Source organism: Pinus tabuliformis, chromosome J (assembly GCF_031772625.1).
Source record: "Pinus tabuliformis cultivar Carrire ecotype Pingquan chromosome J, CPIR1, whole genome shotgun sequence".
Classification (NCBI taxonomy): domain Eukaryota; kingdom Viridiplantae; phylum Streptophyta; class Pinopsida; order Pinales; family Pinaceae; genus Pinus; species Pinus tabuliformis.
The window spans coordinates 753486551-753503825 of NC_142295.1; positions in this window are offsets into that span (position 1 = coordinate 753486551).

The following is a 17275-nucleotide window of genomic DNA, read 5'->3' on the forward strand; positions in this document are numbered from 1 at the left end:
TATTGAAGATGAGGATGTCATCCAGATAAACAATGACGAATGAGTTGGTGAAGGGCCAAAATATGTCATCCATTAGCCTCATAAAAGTAGCAGGGGAATTTTTCAACCTTAAGGGAATAACCAACCATTCAAATATGCCTCCGTTGGATTTGAAGACGGTCTTCCATATATTTGTGGGATTTATTGGAACATGGTGATAGGTAGAATTCAGATCGATCTTGCTGAAATAATTTCCCCCCTTGAGTTGGTCCAAAAGCGCATCAATCCATGGGATTGGATACCTATTCCTGAGAGTGATTTTTTTTACTGCCTAATAATCAATGCAGAGCCTCTAGGTCCCATCCTTCTTCTGTGCAAGTTCAATCAGGATCCCAGAAGGCGAGGAACTTGGCCGTATGTCCCATTTTTTCAGCAACTGCCAGATTTTCCGCTTGATCTTTTCATTTTCCAGAATGGAGCGACGATATATCGGCCCGTTGGGTAGAGGTTCTCTCAGATCGATCGAATGCTTGACCTGATAGTGCAAGGGTACCCCTGTGGGTGAGGAGAAGATGTCCTTTTATTCTTCCACGACCGTATCCACCTACTTTTTTTGCATGGAGGAACCCTTCCTAGGGGCCATGGATGTGGCTATGATATTCCCCTTACATTGAGAGTGAATAAAAAAGAAAACAAATTTCCCAGTCCGGGAGATGATCTTACTGCATTTCTTAGCAGAAATCAAAGAGATGGCGGTAGGTAGGGCTACCTCCGGTATCCTGTATAACTTACTACCCAAAGAAATAATAATAGAGTGGGGTCTAGAATCATATACAACATGCTTCTTCCACAAGTATGGTTGTCTTAATAATAGATTACAAACTTCAAGAGAAGAAACATCACACAATACCTCATCCGTGAAGGGCTTGATGCTGTGGGGAAGGCGACACCGCTAGCTGACGTGGAGATCTTGTACATGGTGAAGCCACCTGATGGTGTACGGATGAAGATGTGATGTAGTCGGTAGGCCCAACCGCTTCACGACATTTACTGAAATGAGTTTCTTTTGGCTCCCGCTGTTGATAATGAACTACAGTGGGAACCCTTCACCCACATCTATGAGTGGAATAGGCGTTCCCCCTCCTCTGGATCTTCAGGCTCAATCTTCTGGGTCTTGGTGGTGGCCATAGTGGAATTGGGCTCTGCATCAATGATCTTCTTCCCTTTATCGGGTTTTGACTCAGAGTCTAAACATGCATCTGACTCAGAAGCCTTCTGCTCGACCACCAATGATTGCTTGGACCGACACTCACTTATGTTGTGAGTGGAGCTCTTATGGAACTCATACCACTTTACCGTGTCCTTCTTTGTCTTCATGGTGTTTTTCTTTTCTTGTGGCTTCAGTGGGTTATCCTGGGTCACCCCGCCTTGGATTTTACCTTTGATATGCGATTTGGGGGTGCCTTTCCCTTGCTTTAGATTCACAGATCCTAATTCTCATTTTTTTTGTTTAAACTTCTTCTCAATCCTGATAGCGTATTGATACGCTGTACAAAGCGAGGAGATGTCCAGGACCTCCATCTCATCCTAGATATACTGATGTAGGCAGCCACGGTACTTGAGTACCAGATGTTTTTAAGAATCCTTGATATCCAACTTTGTGCAAAGGGTATGAAAAAAATGGTAAACTCCAACACGTCTTGGTCCCTTCCTTGCCGAAGCGTGGCCCACTTTATGTATTTATCCTCATAGCTCCCAACAAGGTAGTACTGCTCCTTGATGGCATCCCAAAATCAATCCCAAGTGGGTGTGACCGCAAATAGTGAGGGTGTACTTTCATCCTTCTTCTCACAGTAGGTTTCCCACCAGTCTTTGATGTGGGGGTGACTTTGAGAAGTGCAAAAGTAATATTTTCACGGCTGGAAAAATCATGAACAAAAAAATATCCTTCTAATATATTTAACCATTTATCTACGATGTTCGCATCTATCTAACGCTCAAATATGGGGACATCAAAGTTAACTTGTACCTTAAAGGGTGTGGCGCTTATAGAGTAGCTGCTGGAAGGAGATGCATTGTGTGTGGAGCCTGATTATCTTCTGTATTCAAAAGTATCGCCACATTGGACCCCATTTTGGAATGGGTCGGCAACGCCACCCGTAAAATATTCGCTGCAGGGAGGGTCCAGGGGGGGCGACAACGCCGCCCGTAAAATATTTGCTGTAGGGGGGGTCCAGGGGGGCGGCTACGACCTTTAGGGAACCCCCCCCCTGGCGGGGGGTTTCGGGGGCAGCGTCCCCAAAGCTAAAAACAGATGTAAAATTGCCTTGTAAAAGTATAGTAATTTCTAGTCAATCTGGGCCATTCATTAGGTGGATGATCTGATGGTAGAACTTATGTTTAGTTTAGGGTTTTTTTCCCTAGAAGACAACCCCTCTCTTTGTATGAAGGCATTGTATTGAGTCTGTGTAATATATGTGTATTCTCCGAGCGAGAAGCAGAGAGGTGAGACTGTGAGAGAAAACAAAGGATATTACAGCAGATCTACTGTAGGTTGTGTCTCTTCATTTTGCTGGATAATAGAAAGGAAGGACTGGCTGTTTGGGGTGGACGTAGCCCAAACTGGGTGAACCATGTATATCTGTGTCTCTCTTGTTTTATGCATTTTCTGTGTTTATATTTCTGCAATATTTTATGTGTTCCATTGCTTCGTAATATATAATTTTCTAACAGCTGGTATCAGAGTCAAAGGTCTATTTGGCTGATGAACTCGCAGGAAAGAAGGGTTCCTCGTTCGAGTGGGAGCAATGGCGAAAGACGGTAAGTTTAGGGTTGAGAAATTTAATGGCCAAAACTTCTCGTTGTGGAAGATGCAGATGGAAGATTATCTATATCATAAAGATTTGTACCTTCCATTGGGCGAAAAAACAAAGATGCCGATGGGAATGACAGATGAAGAATGGAACCTTCTCGATCGAAAGGCACTCGGAACAGTACGGTTGTGCCTCGCAGCGTCGGTCGCTTTCAAAATTTTGAAGGAAACAACGACAGAGGGTTTGATTAAGGCGTTGGAGAAACTATATGAAAAACCCTCGGCCTCAAACAAGGTATTTCTTATGAAACGATTATTTAATATGAAGATGTCGGAAGGTGGATCTATTGCAGACCATTTAAATGATTTTAATACTGTTACAAGTCAGTTATGTTCTGTAGGGGTAAACTTTGATGATGAAGTTAGAGCTTTGTTATTCTTGTGCTCATTACCAGAAAGTTGGAATGGTTTAGTAATGGCCATTAGTAACTCTGTTTCTGGATCTAGTACTTTAAAGTTTGATGATGTTGTCGGTGCTATCCTTAGCGAGGAAATGCGACGAAAAAGCTCCAATGAGACATCGGGTAATGCTTTGAGTGCAAAGTCTAGGGGAAGAAAAATGGAAAGAGGAAAGAGCTTAGGATATCGCAGTAAATCAAGGAAAGGCAGATCCAAATCTAGATCAGGGATAGTGTGTTGGAAATGTGGAAATAAAGGACACCTAAAGAAATACTGTAGATCTCGGAAGGGAAAAGAAGGAGATGCACAACAAGAAAACAATCATGAAGCAAATGTGACAGGTGAGGTGTTACAAGATGCTTTGATTCTTTCTTTCGAAAATATTACTGATTCCTGGGTGGTAGATTCAGGGGCCTCATTCCATGCCACACCTGATAAGAAATACTTTCATGACTATGTTCAAGGAGATTTTGGACAAGTTCATTTGGGTGATGATAAACCCTGTAAAATTGTTGGAATGGGTAAGGTTCTTGTAAAACAGCAGAATGGAAACCAATGGCTACTAAAGGAGGTAAGGCATGTTCCAGATCTAAAGAAAAATCTGATTTCAACAGGGCAGTTAGGCAGTGAAAGTTGTGTGACAGCTTTCACAGATAAAGCTTGGAAGGTTACCAAAGGAGCCCTGGTTATAGCAAAAGGCGAAAAGGTTGGTAAATTGTATTTATGCAATGGTATTTATAACTCTGTTAATGCTTTAACTTCCAAAGGAGCAGATGAAACATTATGACATCATAGGCTCGGACACATGAGTGAAAAGGGGATGAAGATTCTTCACTCAAGGAATTTGTTGCTGGGTTTGAATAATGTTGATTTGGACTTCTATGAGAATTGCATTTATGGAAAACAGAAGAAAGTTAGATTTCTTGGAGTTGGGAAAGAAAAGAAGAGCGAAAAATTAGAGCTTGTGCATACAGATGTATGGGGACCTGCTCAGGTATCATCTCTCGGTGGCTCTCATTATTATGTTACTTTTATTAATGATGCAACTAGAAAAACTTGGATTTATTGTATTAAGAATAAATATGATGTATTTGATACTTTCAAGAAATGGAAAGCTTTGGTTGAGATTGAGACAGGAAAGAAATTAAAGTGTCTTAGATCAGACAATGGAGGTGAATACTGCAACAAAGAGTTTTAAAGGTACTATTCAGAGCATGGAACTCGCAGAGAGAAGACAGTCCCAAGAACACCACAAGAAAGTGGTGTGTCAGAAAGGATGAACAGAACAATCATGGAGCGTTGAAGGTGCATGAGATTGCACACAGGATTTCCTTTACAATTTTGGGCAGATGCTGTAGATACCGCTGTTTATCTAATAAACAGAGGGCCTTCAAGTTCCTTGGATGGTGGTGTTCCAGAGGAAGCATGGACAAGTAAAAAGGTAAACTACTCTTTTTTAAAGCCTTTTGGTTGTGAGGCCTTTGTCCATATTGATAAAGAAAATAGAACAAAGCTTGAGGAAAAGTCAAAGAAATGTACCTTTATTGGATATGGTGTTAATGATTTTGGTTATCGCTTATATGATTACGAAAATCACAAAATCATTAGGAGCAGAGATGTAATATTCAATGAAAAGGTCTTGTATAAGAATCAATTGTAGGAAAAGAAACAGGAAAAAGGAAACAAGGAATACGCAGTTCTTGATGAAATCACTGAAAAAGTAAAGGTGCCTGAAAATAATAATAATCAACAACCACAACAACAACAACCACCACAACAACAACAGGCACCCAAACACCTGAAAGTGGTGTTAGAAGATCTACCAGGATAAATAGAACCCCCGAACGCTACTCTCTTTCATTATATTATTTATTGTTGACTGATTCTAGTGAACCCGAATGTTATGAAGAAGCAATGCAGGTTGAAAGCAGGAAGAAGTGGGAGGTATCCATGGAAGAAGAGATGGACTCCTTAATGCATAACCAGACTTGGGACTTAGTCAGGTTGCCTGCAGGAAAAACTACATTGAAGAATAAATGGGTTTACAGGCTAAAGGAAGAAGATGGAGGAAAACAAAGGTACAAAGCTAGACTTGTGGTGAAGGGGTTTGCACAGAAGAAAGGTATTGATTTTGATGAAATATTTTCTCTTGTTGTTAAAATGACTTCAATCAGAACTATTTTAAGTCTAGTAGCAGTTGAAGATTTGCATCTTGAGCAGTTAGATGTAAAGACAACCTTTCTCCATGGGGATTTGGAGGAAGAGATATATATGCAGCAGCCACAAGGATATGAAATGAAAGGGAAGGAGAAACTAGTGTGTAGGTTGAAGAAGAGCTTGTATGGCTTAAAACAGGCTCCAAGGTAGTGGTATCTAAAATTTGACAAGTTTATGTTTGAACAAGGTTATACTAGATGTCACTCTGATCATTGTGTTTATCTGAAAAAGAAAAATGATGGCAGCTATATTATATTGTTATTGTATGTAGATGACATGCTTGTCAGGGTCTAACATGCAGGAAATAAATGTACTCAAAAGAAAATTGGAAAATTCATTTGCAATGAAGTATTTGGGAGCTGTAAAACAAATCCTTGGTATGAGAATAACTAGAGACAGGAAAAATCATAAATTAACATTGTCTCAGAATGAGTACATACAAAAGGTGTTGAAAATATTTAATATTCACAATGGAAAACCAGTTAGTACACCTTTTGCTAGCCATTTCAAACTTAGTAAGGAAATGTGTGAAAGACCCAAGAAGACATGGATTATATGTCTACAGTTCCATATGCATCAGCAGTTGGAAGCTTAATGTATGCAATGGTATGCACAAGGCCTGATATTGCACATGCAGTGGGAGTTGTAAGCATGTACATGAACAATCCAGGAAAGGAACATTGGATGGCAGTGAAATGGATTCTTAGATATTTGAAAGGTACCACAAATCAAGCATTATGCTTTGGTGGTTCAAACATTTCTCTACAGGGGTATGTTGATGCAGATATGGCAGGTGACAGAGATAACAGGAGGAGCACTATAGGATATGTATTTACTATTGGTGGAACAACTGTCAGTTGGGTTTCAAAAATCCAAAGTGTTGTTGCACTTTCAACAACAGAAGTAGAGTATGTCGCTGCTACAGAGGCTAGTAAAGAAATGATTTGGTTACAAAGGTTTATGGGTGAATTGGGTAAGAAGTATGATATGGGCACGTTATACAGTGATAGCCAAAGTGCCATTCATCTTGCAAAGAACTCAACATTTCATTCCAAGACTAAACACATACAGCGCAAGTACCATTTCATACGATCAGTGTTGCAAGATGGAGAGTTGAAGCTGGAAAAGATACACACTAGCCAGAATCCTGCAGATATGCTAACAAAAGTTTAAACCAGGGAGAAACTGAGAATATGCTCAGTTTTAATTGGTCTTCAAGGATGACGATGAATATGAGAAACAACTAGGTCCAAAGAGGAGTCATTGTCTAGCAAATGAAGTAGCGGTGGAGTTGCTATAATCAGTCTCCAAGTGGGAGATTGTTGGGTGTGGAGCCTGATTATCTTCTATATTCAAAGGTATCACCACATTGGACCCTAGTTTGGAATGGGGCGGCAATGCCGCTTGTAAAATATTCAATGCAGGGGGGTCCAGGGGGGGGCGGCTGCGACCTTTGGGGAGCCCCCCCTGGCAAGGGTTTCAGGGGCAGCGCCCCCGAAGCTAAAAACAAATGTAAAATTGCCTTGTAAAAGTATAGTAATTTCTATTCAATCTGGGCTGTTCATTAGGCGGATGATCTGACGCTAGAACTTATGTTTAGTTTAGGGTTTTTTTCCCTAGAAGTCAACCCCTCTCTTTGTATGAGGGCATTGTATTGAGTCCGAGTAATATATGTGTATTCTCTGAGCCAGAAGCAGAGAGGTGAGACTGTGAGAGAAAACAGAGGATATTGCAGTGGATCTGCTGTAGGTTGTGTCTCTTCATTTTGCTGGATAATAGAAAGGAAGGACTGGATGTTCGGGGTGGACATAGCCCAAACTAGGTGAACGACGTATATCTATGTCTCTCTTGTTTTATGCATTTTCTGTGTTTATATTTCTGCAATATTTTATGTGTTCCATTGCTCCGTAATATATAATTTTCTAACATTCATCTGTCGCTCGAGGGCTTCTTCGAGTAATATTTTGAAAGGATCTCCTGCCCCCTCATTTTTTTCTCTTCTGCCATGAGAGGCCATGGGGATTTGTGAGTTTGGTCTTGTAAAGGTTCGACCAGTTCGAGCCCTAATTCCTTATATCTTGACCTCGTTTGGGACATGCAAAGAAAAAAAAAGAAATAGAAGATTGCTCTGATACCACTGATCTGAACTTAAACAAGAACACAAAAAATTAAAGATATAAACATAACTATAGAGATGCAGCAGGAATAACATTTCATTTCATTAATATCAAATGCTGAAATATGCTTACAAATAGATTGGAAATAAGACTAGCTCAGGCGATGGTAACTTATCTCTGAGTAGAGATGTGGCAGCTACATGCCTTTGAAATGTGTTAAAATGAGGCTTGGAGGCCTGTTTATTATTGAGAAACAATGGAAAACCATAAACATCCAAAAACCTAACCCTAGGAGATGAAGCGCCAAAAATATGGGCCCCATTTGGGTAAATTGGTACATCAACTTCCTGGGGTTGTAACTTTGGCGTACGATCTCCGTTTGATGCGCAAAATACCTTGTTAGAAATATCTATCCAAGGAATACAATTTCTGAATGGGCAACATGGGTTCCCAAAAAACGTTGTTTAGGGCCTCAAAACGTTTCCGGAAGTTCAGGACCCGAAAAGCTACCAAAAATAGTAAACTGTGCTAGAATTAAGGAAACTGAAAAGCTAAAAGAGACAGTGGTTGGGGTCCAAGTGGAATAGGTGGGTGGCCACCAACATCCACCTGGATTATTGATCCCTTTGAAGTTGATGTTATTGTGAATTGGCCTAAGCCCAATAATGTAACATAAGTTGGGAGATTTTTGGGAGCAACCCAATATTGGAGAAACTTTATTGCTAACTTCTCATCCATTGCATCACCATTACATGATTTTACAAGTGTGAATAAGGTCTTTCAGTTGGGAGGCAAGCAACATAAATCCTTTGACACTTTGAAAGGGGAAATCAGTTCAGCACCAGTTCTAGAACTTCTAGATCTCAAACAATCATTTGAAATTAAAACCAATGGAAGAGACTATGCTATGGAAGCAATATTGATACATCATGGTAAACCAATATGTTATCATTATGATAATTTCTCCAATGCAGTAATTATTTATCCAACTTATGATAAATATTTGTACACTTTAGTGCAAAGTGTGAAGAAATGTAAGCATTATTTGATGGGTAAAGAAATTATTATTCATACTGACCATCAAACTTTGCAATATCTTCAATAAAAAACTAAGGTACAAAAAGTATATACATTTCATATGGATGGGATTTATGCGGAAATTTCATTTGGTTATCATGTATACAAAAGGTATTTACAACAAAGTTGTAGATATGTTATCAAGGCCTATTGTTCATTCATCTGTCATTCTTAAGCATAACTCAATCATGCATGAAAGTTATATTCAATAATATGCCCAAGATGAAGATTTAAATATGTTTATGAAACTTTGAGTCAAAGAAATCATGTTGAAGAGTTGGATTATCATGTTCATAACAAGTTGTGTATTCCACAAGGTGAAAGAGTTAATGTCATAAGATAAGCCCACACTTTCTCTTATTGCTGGTCACTTTGGTGTAGGCAAAACAATTTCTTAACTACAGAGGTATTATTATTGGCCTAGTATGAATGAAGTTGTATCAATATATGTAAAAGGATATTCTATATGCACTACTAGTAAGCCGATTAATAGGAAATTGGGTTTGTATACTCCACTTCCTATTCCTTCTCATTCTTGGGAAAGTGTTTCTATGAATTTTGTAGGGGAAATACCTATTGTTGAGATTTGTAGCTTGGGAGGTATTCCAAAACCTAGAATTGAGGGTTGTGGAGGAGTTGGCATACAAGTGTGGCTTGTGAGCTTGAAACCCAAGCTTGGGGTTTTGTACCCATCGATGTTGGGGTAAAAAACATGAGGATATTTATACATGTGATGTATGGAGATGATAGAGAATGTCAAGATGAACCGGAAATAAAAAAATAATTGAAATTCGAGTTGTAGAAATGAAGATATTAATTTTTGAAGTCAAAATGTGGGCTTGGTCAAGGTCGGCTAGGTGTTTATAGACCTTGTGAATAGTTGTCAAGCCCACACATGTGATTTTATGGAACCCTTGTATTGTGTATAAATATAAGGTGTAAGAGAGTTATTACACACATCCAAGAAGCATCATTCATAGTCTACACATCTAGAAAGGAAACACGAGTGCAGGAAACTCGACTGTGGGTAGCGCGAGCGCAGGAATGCAAGTGTAGGAACGTGTGAGTGCAGGAACATATGAATGCAGGAAAAAATGAGTGCAGGAATGTGCGAGTGTAGTAACATGCGAGTGCAAGAACATGAGCACAAAATTGCGCGAGTGAAGGAACACGAGTGCAGGCAACCTGAGTGAGGGCTGAGCGTGTAGCAGACTGCACCAGGGTGACGCACAAGATGAGAAAGGCTATTCCTTGGAGAGGACTATTTAAAATTCTGTTAGTAGCTAAGAGGAAGGGTTTCCTAGGTTGGATGCCCTAACCGGGAGCATATGCTACAATAAGGATTGGTCACTCGTGGTATGTTGGAGGGTAGCATGAGAGTTGATAAAGTGTGGATAGTGATTGGCCATTTATGGGCTGCTGGAGGACAACGTGATAGTGCCAAAGTTGGAGCCCAGTGTGCAACACTTTTATGGACAAAGGTAGTTGTTAGAGTGGAAGTTTTTGAGCTCAAGGGTTGAAGAACGAGAGGAGTAGTTGAGAAACCCTAGAATTGTGTGTGGGTAAGGACTTCTACAACAGATGATGGGAAGTACTCCTAGCCTGTGTTCATTGTGGGAAATGGACATCTTGCAGTGATAGGTGGCAACCCTCCGTGCCCTATGTTAGTCTTCATTGAAGCAGCACAGGAAGACTATAGTGGATTGAAGTCCCTGAGTAGCTGAGAAACATCAATGGGAAGATCGAGAGTTGTTCAAAAATGGCGCACTGTGTACAACTCGACATGAGTCTTGATGTGTTGTGCCATTGATGGAATAAGGCACAACTAGTGAGAATATTTTCAGCTGAGTTTCAGTGGTGAGATGGACTTGGATAGTCGATAGAGGCAGAAGCTATAGATCAGGAGCTGAAGGACCGGGCATGTACATGGTACAACCAAGGCAACTATGAGGAGCTCTACATGAGCTAGACAATAAAAGTATCTTGTTGATGGCAAATTAGTTGTCGGTGGACTGACACCAAGCCCCAATTTTGTATCTTGTATCAGTGGATGTATGAGGGCCATTATCCCTGGTATGGGAGCCCTAGACCGTTGTATTAGATGCTGATTAATATAACAAAGTTGGGTTGAAAATTGTAAAAAGTTGTCTATATTCTATGCACTAGTAGATTTAATGTTGTTTATATTTCACTGTGAAAATTAGTATTGTTGTGATGCTTGGTTTGGTAGTGTTAGAGATTCTAAGATTCTATCCTAGACCCAAGATAGTGGAAAAAAAACACCTAAGTCTAGAAAAGGACATGATTATTTGTTTGTTGTAGTGGATCGTTTTAGTAAAATATGTATTTATGCCTTATAAGAAATAGGTCACAACTAAACAAATCACACATACGTTCTTCCAAAATGTTTGTGTTCATTTTGGGTTACCTACTTTGATTGTTTATGATTGATATTCTTGATTTATCGGGAAGTTTTGGTCAAGTTTATGTGAACTCATGGACACAAAGTTGAAGAAGAGAACAACATTTCATCCACAAACCACCGATCAGGAAAAGGTAGTGAACAAAATAGTAGTGCATCTCCTTTGAGGATATTGTGGTAAGCATCCTAAGCTTTGGGATGATCATTTTCATTACATCCAACATGGCTACAATCGTGCCAAGCATTCATCTACACAAGTATCTACATTTTAATCTTGTTTGGGCCATTTTCCAAAGTCTCCTTTGGATTTCATCTAAATTGGTAAAGACATTGCAATATATGGATATAGTGATGTGGACAAAGCCAAACATTTTATTGACAAATTCTAGTTAGTTCATCAAAGGGTACAAGAACAACTGGAGAAAAATCAAGCCAAGTAGAAAGCAAGGCATGATAAGCATCGGGTTGATCATGATTTCCAAGTGGGAGATAAAGTTTGGTTGTACATCACAAGGTGGAGGTAAAAATATCAAACCAATCAAACATGGTCCTTTCAAAATTTTGGAGAACATTGGTAACAACGCTTTTCGATTAGATTTACCATCTTACATGCAAATTTATTTTGTATTGAATGTGGAATACTTGAGATTGTATGAACCTCCTATGATCATTAATCAAGAATATAATATTAATATTCCACCTATGAAATATTTTTCCCCTAAATTTTTGAATGAATTGTAGGAAGACACTATTCTTGACAGGAAAATAAGGACTTCACGCAGAAGCAATGTGGAGTATCTTCGTGTGGGGCTCAAAGGTAAAAATCCAAGTAAATAAAGGTGGGTAGATATTGGGAAGGTGAGGGAGATGTACCTTCACTTACTTGCTGAGTAAAAAAAAACTTTTGGTGGTCTAATAGCTTCTAGTGGGGAGGAGTGATCTAGGGGAACAAAAAATATGCTTAAAAACCAAAGTGCTCCAATTCTCCCAAAACTAGCTCCAAATCATAGATATTTTCATTATGATTCCAATGACGCTTTAATTGCCTCAATTCGACATCATATGAGCAAGTTATCACATTCTGAAGTTTTGGCTAAACAATAAAAAAAGTCAACTTGTAGGGTTGACTGTGTAGGGTACAGATGCTTACGTGGTAGTTTGTATGCTGATGTCGTGCTGATATCATCTGTTGATTGGGATATATGGATGCCAAGTGGACCAATGGTGTGAGGGGATGTGGAGAATGGTTATTGGGTGTACTGTTGATTTGGTGGACTAATCATAGGTCACCACTTGGGCCAATCAGAGGGTGCCACATGGCCCTATGAAAGGTCGCCAAAATTTTATTATGGATTGAACCATACTCCACGGGATTCAAACCCAAGGTCTCTTAACTATGAAATAAATTCCCTACACGCACACCACATATGGTACTTATTAATTAATGGGGGGCCAATTATATTTATCATAATAAACACAGGTGGTTGGGAGTTGTGGGTGGGTTGGCATGAAGGATGGGTCAATTACCCATGGTTGTATAGTTTAATACAACCACATGTATACGGTTTGGGGTTGGGTGCATGGGACAACTACCCACACCCATGGTCTATGGCCATGTGATTCAATATAGCCGTCGATCGAATCAAAAGGGGCGGGGTAATCAACCCCATTAATTTTTTTTATTTAATATAAACAACAAACAACATAATCACCACCAAGAATTGTGACTTGAATCCAAAACCTTTGTGTTGCAACTACAACATGCCACCATTCCGCCACAGACTGGGTTGTTGATTACTTTGCAGAGCCAAGCTATTTTGTAGACAGTTTAGAGAAGAGGGCATATTTTGCTCAAATTTTAACCTTTTTGAGCTCAAGAAGAGCCTAGATGGGGGTTTTTGAGCATTATGGACACAATGGAAGTGCTATTTTTTTATATTGAAGCTTGTATGCTGATGTATTGAGCATATAATAAAGCAGTCACGATTGGAAGCTGGACCTGGAGACGTAACCCAAGATGGGTGAACTTCGTTATAACCTCCTTTACATTACATAAATGAACAATTCTTTGATAATACAAATGAAAAGGCCTCCTTTGTATATATAGGAGTCTAAGGGGTCACAATATAATCAGAGCCTACATAACAAAAATAATGTAAGGGAACAATAATAACAATAATGTGATTCTATGGGGCACAACAAGAACAAAATGAGGGCTACATGGGCACAACAATAACAATAATGGGTCTATAATAACAATAACAAAATGGGGGCTACATGTGCACAACAATAACAATAATGGGTCTATAATAACAATAATAATAAGGGGGCTACACTAGTATTATAGGGACCTAACATACCACACTCTTTCAAAAAAGTATTGTCCTCAACGCTTGAGTAGTTATGGATGCTTTTATATAAAATTCTCATCCTCCCATGTGGATTTTTCAGCTGGTAAGTTCTTCCACTTAATGAGATACTACTCTGAAACTGATCAATTTCGTAGATGCCAGGTTATTGTTTCCATGGCTGCTTCAGGCTCAAAAATGATTTTTCCTTCTTCGTCAAGTTTTGGTAACACTGTTTGAATTGGAAAATTTTCAATGATAACCTTCTTTAAGCATGAAACATGGAAAATTGGGTGTACTCGGGAATATGCAAGCAACACCAATTTGTATTCCATAGTACCAATATTTTGCAACACCTTGTAAGGACTGTAGTACTTGGGTGGTAATCTATTATCTATCTTAGCTTACTTGAGAGACATTTGTTTGTATGGTTGTAGCCGTAAAAATACCCAATCACCTACATCAAAACTTCTTTCATTGCTATGCTAATCTACCTGTTGTTTCATTCAATTCTACGCCATAGTGAGGTTATCCTTTGAGAGTTAGAGAGCTTGTTGTTGATGCTCGATGTGATCTTCCACTGCTTGAACATTATAGTTTTCTCTTAAATATGAAGTGATGGATGGTGGATGATATCCATAAAGTGCCATAAATGGGGTTAGTTTTGCTATAGTATGGAAGGAAGTGTTATACCACCATTCAACTAGAGGTAACCACTTGACCCATTGTGTTTGTTTATCAGATACAAAGCAACGAAGATATCCTTCTAAAAACTTCTTCACTATCTCAGTTTTCCCATCAGATTGGGGATGATAAGATGAGCTATGAGCTAATTGAGTACCAAGAAAAGAAAATGATTCTGTCCAAAAAATTCCAGTGAAAATGGGAGCTCTATCACTTACTATAATCTTTGGGGTTCCATGAAGTTTTTGAATTATTTCCATAAATGCAGTAGAAACTATACTAGCTTTAAAAGGATGAGATAATGCACAAAAGTGTGCATACTTGGTAAGTATATCAACTACCACCATGATGAAACTCTTTCCTTCAGACTTGGGTAAACCTATGATAAAATCAATTAAGATCTCCTCTCAATGCTGACTTGGAATGGATAAATGTTGTAACAGAGTCTCAACTTTATTTTGTTGGAAAACCAAACATTCTTCCATAAACTTCTGCATATAAGATTTATCGCCATCCCAAAAAATTTCATTCTTGACCCTATGGTAAGTTTTTAAAAATATTGAGTTCCCTCCTAAGGGAGAGGTGTGAAATTCGAAAAGAATATTTTGTTTGAGTTGGGAATTCTTGTAAATATATAAGCGATCTTTGTACCATAATGAATCAATTTTCCAGCTAAATGTATTAGATGTACTGGGATCTTGTTGCAACTTTTTAATGAGTGACCACACCTCTTCATCATTTTTCCACTCATCACTTGCTTCAGTTATCCATTCAGGTTGGATAATAGAAATGACACAAAGTAATGCTTCCACATCCTCATCCTTTCTTAAGAGTGCATCTACAACAATATTTTTCTTCCCTTTTTTGTAGATTATTTGAAAGGCATAACCCAACATATTTGTCACCCATTTTTGCTGCTCTTTTGAAGATAATATTTGTTCCAAAAAGCATTTAAAACTATCATGATCTTTTTTTACCTTGAAGTGTATTCCCATTAGGTAAGTTTGTCATTGCTTTAGTGCATGTAGTATTGCCAACATTTCCTTCTCATAAATAGGTTTATGTAAATAATTTCCTTTGATTGGGCAACTTTCAAAAGCAATGGGTCTTCTTTCTTTCATTAAAACAACACCAATTCCATTTCCCAAGGTATCACATTCCACAATATTTTTTTTTGTGAAGTCTAGCATAGCTAAGACCGGTGCTTGGCACATTTCCTTTTTATGATTTTCAAAGGCCTTTGTTTCTTTTAGAGTCCAAGAAAATGCATCTTTCTTCAGTAATGATGTTAAAGTTGCTGCTATTCTCCCATAATTATTAACAAACCTGCGATAATACCCTGTCAACCTGAGAAAACCTCGAAGATGCTTTATGGTTGTGGGGATTTTCCATTCCTCAATGGATTTAATTTTGTTAGGGTCTACCTTAACACACTCATGAGATACAATATGACCCAATTATTCCACCTCTTTTACTCCAAAGAAACATTTTGAGGTTTTTTCTTATAATTATTTATCCTCCATTAGTTTGAGCACCCTATCAACATGTTGAACATGCTCCTTCAAAGACTTGCTGTAGATTAGTATATCATCAAAAAATACTAACACAAATTTTCTAAGGAAGGGTTTGAAAATGGAATTCATCAAACCTTGAGATGTGGAAGGTGCATTAGTAAGGCCAAAAGGCATGACCAGAAATTCACAATGACCCTCATGAGTTCTGAATGTTGTTTTCAGAATGCCTTCAATATTGATTCTAATTTGATGATATCGTGAACGATATCTATCTTAGTGAAGTAAATTGCTCCATGTAATTCATCCAAAAATTCATCAATGAAAGGAATGGAAAATTTATCTTTAATAGTGAGCTTGTTGAGCTCCCTATAATTCAAACACATACATGATGATCCATCCTTATTGTGCAGCAATACTACTGGATCAGAGACAAAACTTTGATGAGGTTGAATTATACCAACTTTTATCATTTCTGCAATCATATATTCAGTTTCGCTCTTTTGGGCATAAGGATATCTATAAGGCATGATGTTTGGAGGAACACTTCCTAGAATCAAATGAATAGCATGATCATGATCATGAATATGTGGGATTCCTTTGGGAGTCTCAAACACATTGGAATGATTGTCCAAGGCTTTTTGGAGATCTGGAGAAATATATGATTTCGATTTTTGAACCTCTAGTGAGCATAATTGTGAAATTACACTCCATTGTTATTTATTCAGAAGATTTGTCATTCCATTAGAGCTAATTATCTTTCTTGGTTTCCCTGTGATACCCCTTAATTCAACTTACTTTCCCTCCAAAAAAAATTTCAAGAAAAGTTTTTGAAAATTGAAAGCTATCATCCCCAAAGATTGTAACCACTGGACTCCTAGTAAAACATCAACACCAACCATTGGAACTGAAAGCATTCGACTATTCAATACATATTCCACCATGGTTAGCTTGATATTATGGCACTTTCCACAAAAATTTTTAGATCCTCCATTTTCAACCGTCACTTGATACTCTGGTAATTCAATTCCTTGGCTATCTTACAGTGAATAAAATTATGGGTTCTACCCGAATCAATCAACAATATTACATTTTTCTTCTTGATTATCCTTCTATCATGAGAGTTTGAGGAGTGCTAGTTCCTTCAAATGCATTACAAGATATGGTCGGATTCATTTATTCTTTCTCTGGGGTTGGTTCCTGGTGTATATCCTCCTCTTTTGATGTTTCTTGTTCCTTTTCTTCCTCCTTTTCACAATCTATGTAGAATAATTTATTCTCAGCACACTTATGACCTCTAGTGTATTTTATATCACAACTATAACAAAGCCCTTTTTCTCTTTTTTTCCTCCAATTTTTTTGGTGTCAACCTTGTAGGTTGTGGAAAACTAGGAGCAATAACGCTTCCATCTTTATAATTGTGAGTGGTAGACTTCCTTGTTTCCATAATTTTGCTTTCCACTTTTCTTGCCTTCCTGAATGCCTTCTCCAATGAATGAGGTTCCCAAAGGAGAACCTCATGTTGGATGTTATATTTTAAATTCCCTATGAATACATCAATCCTATACTCCTATGGAATATTGGTTACTCAAATATTCAATTTTTGGAAGTCTTCAATGTGCTCCGCCATTGAACCCTTTTGTTTGAGA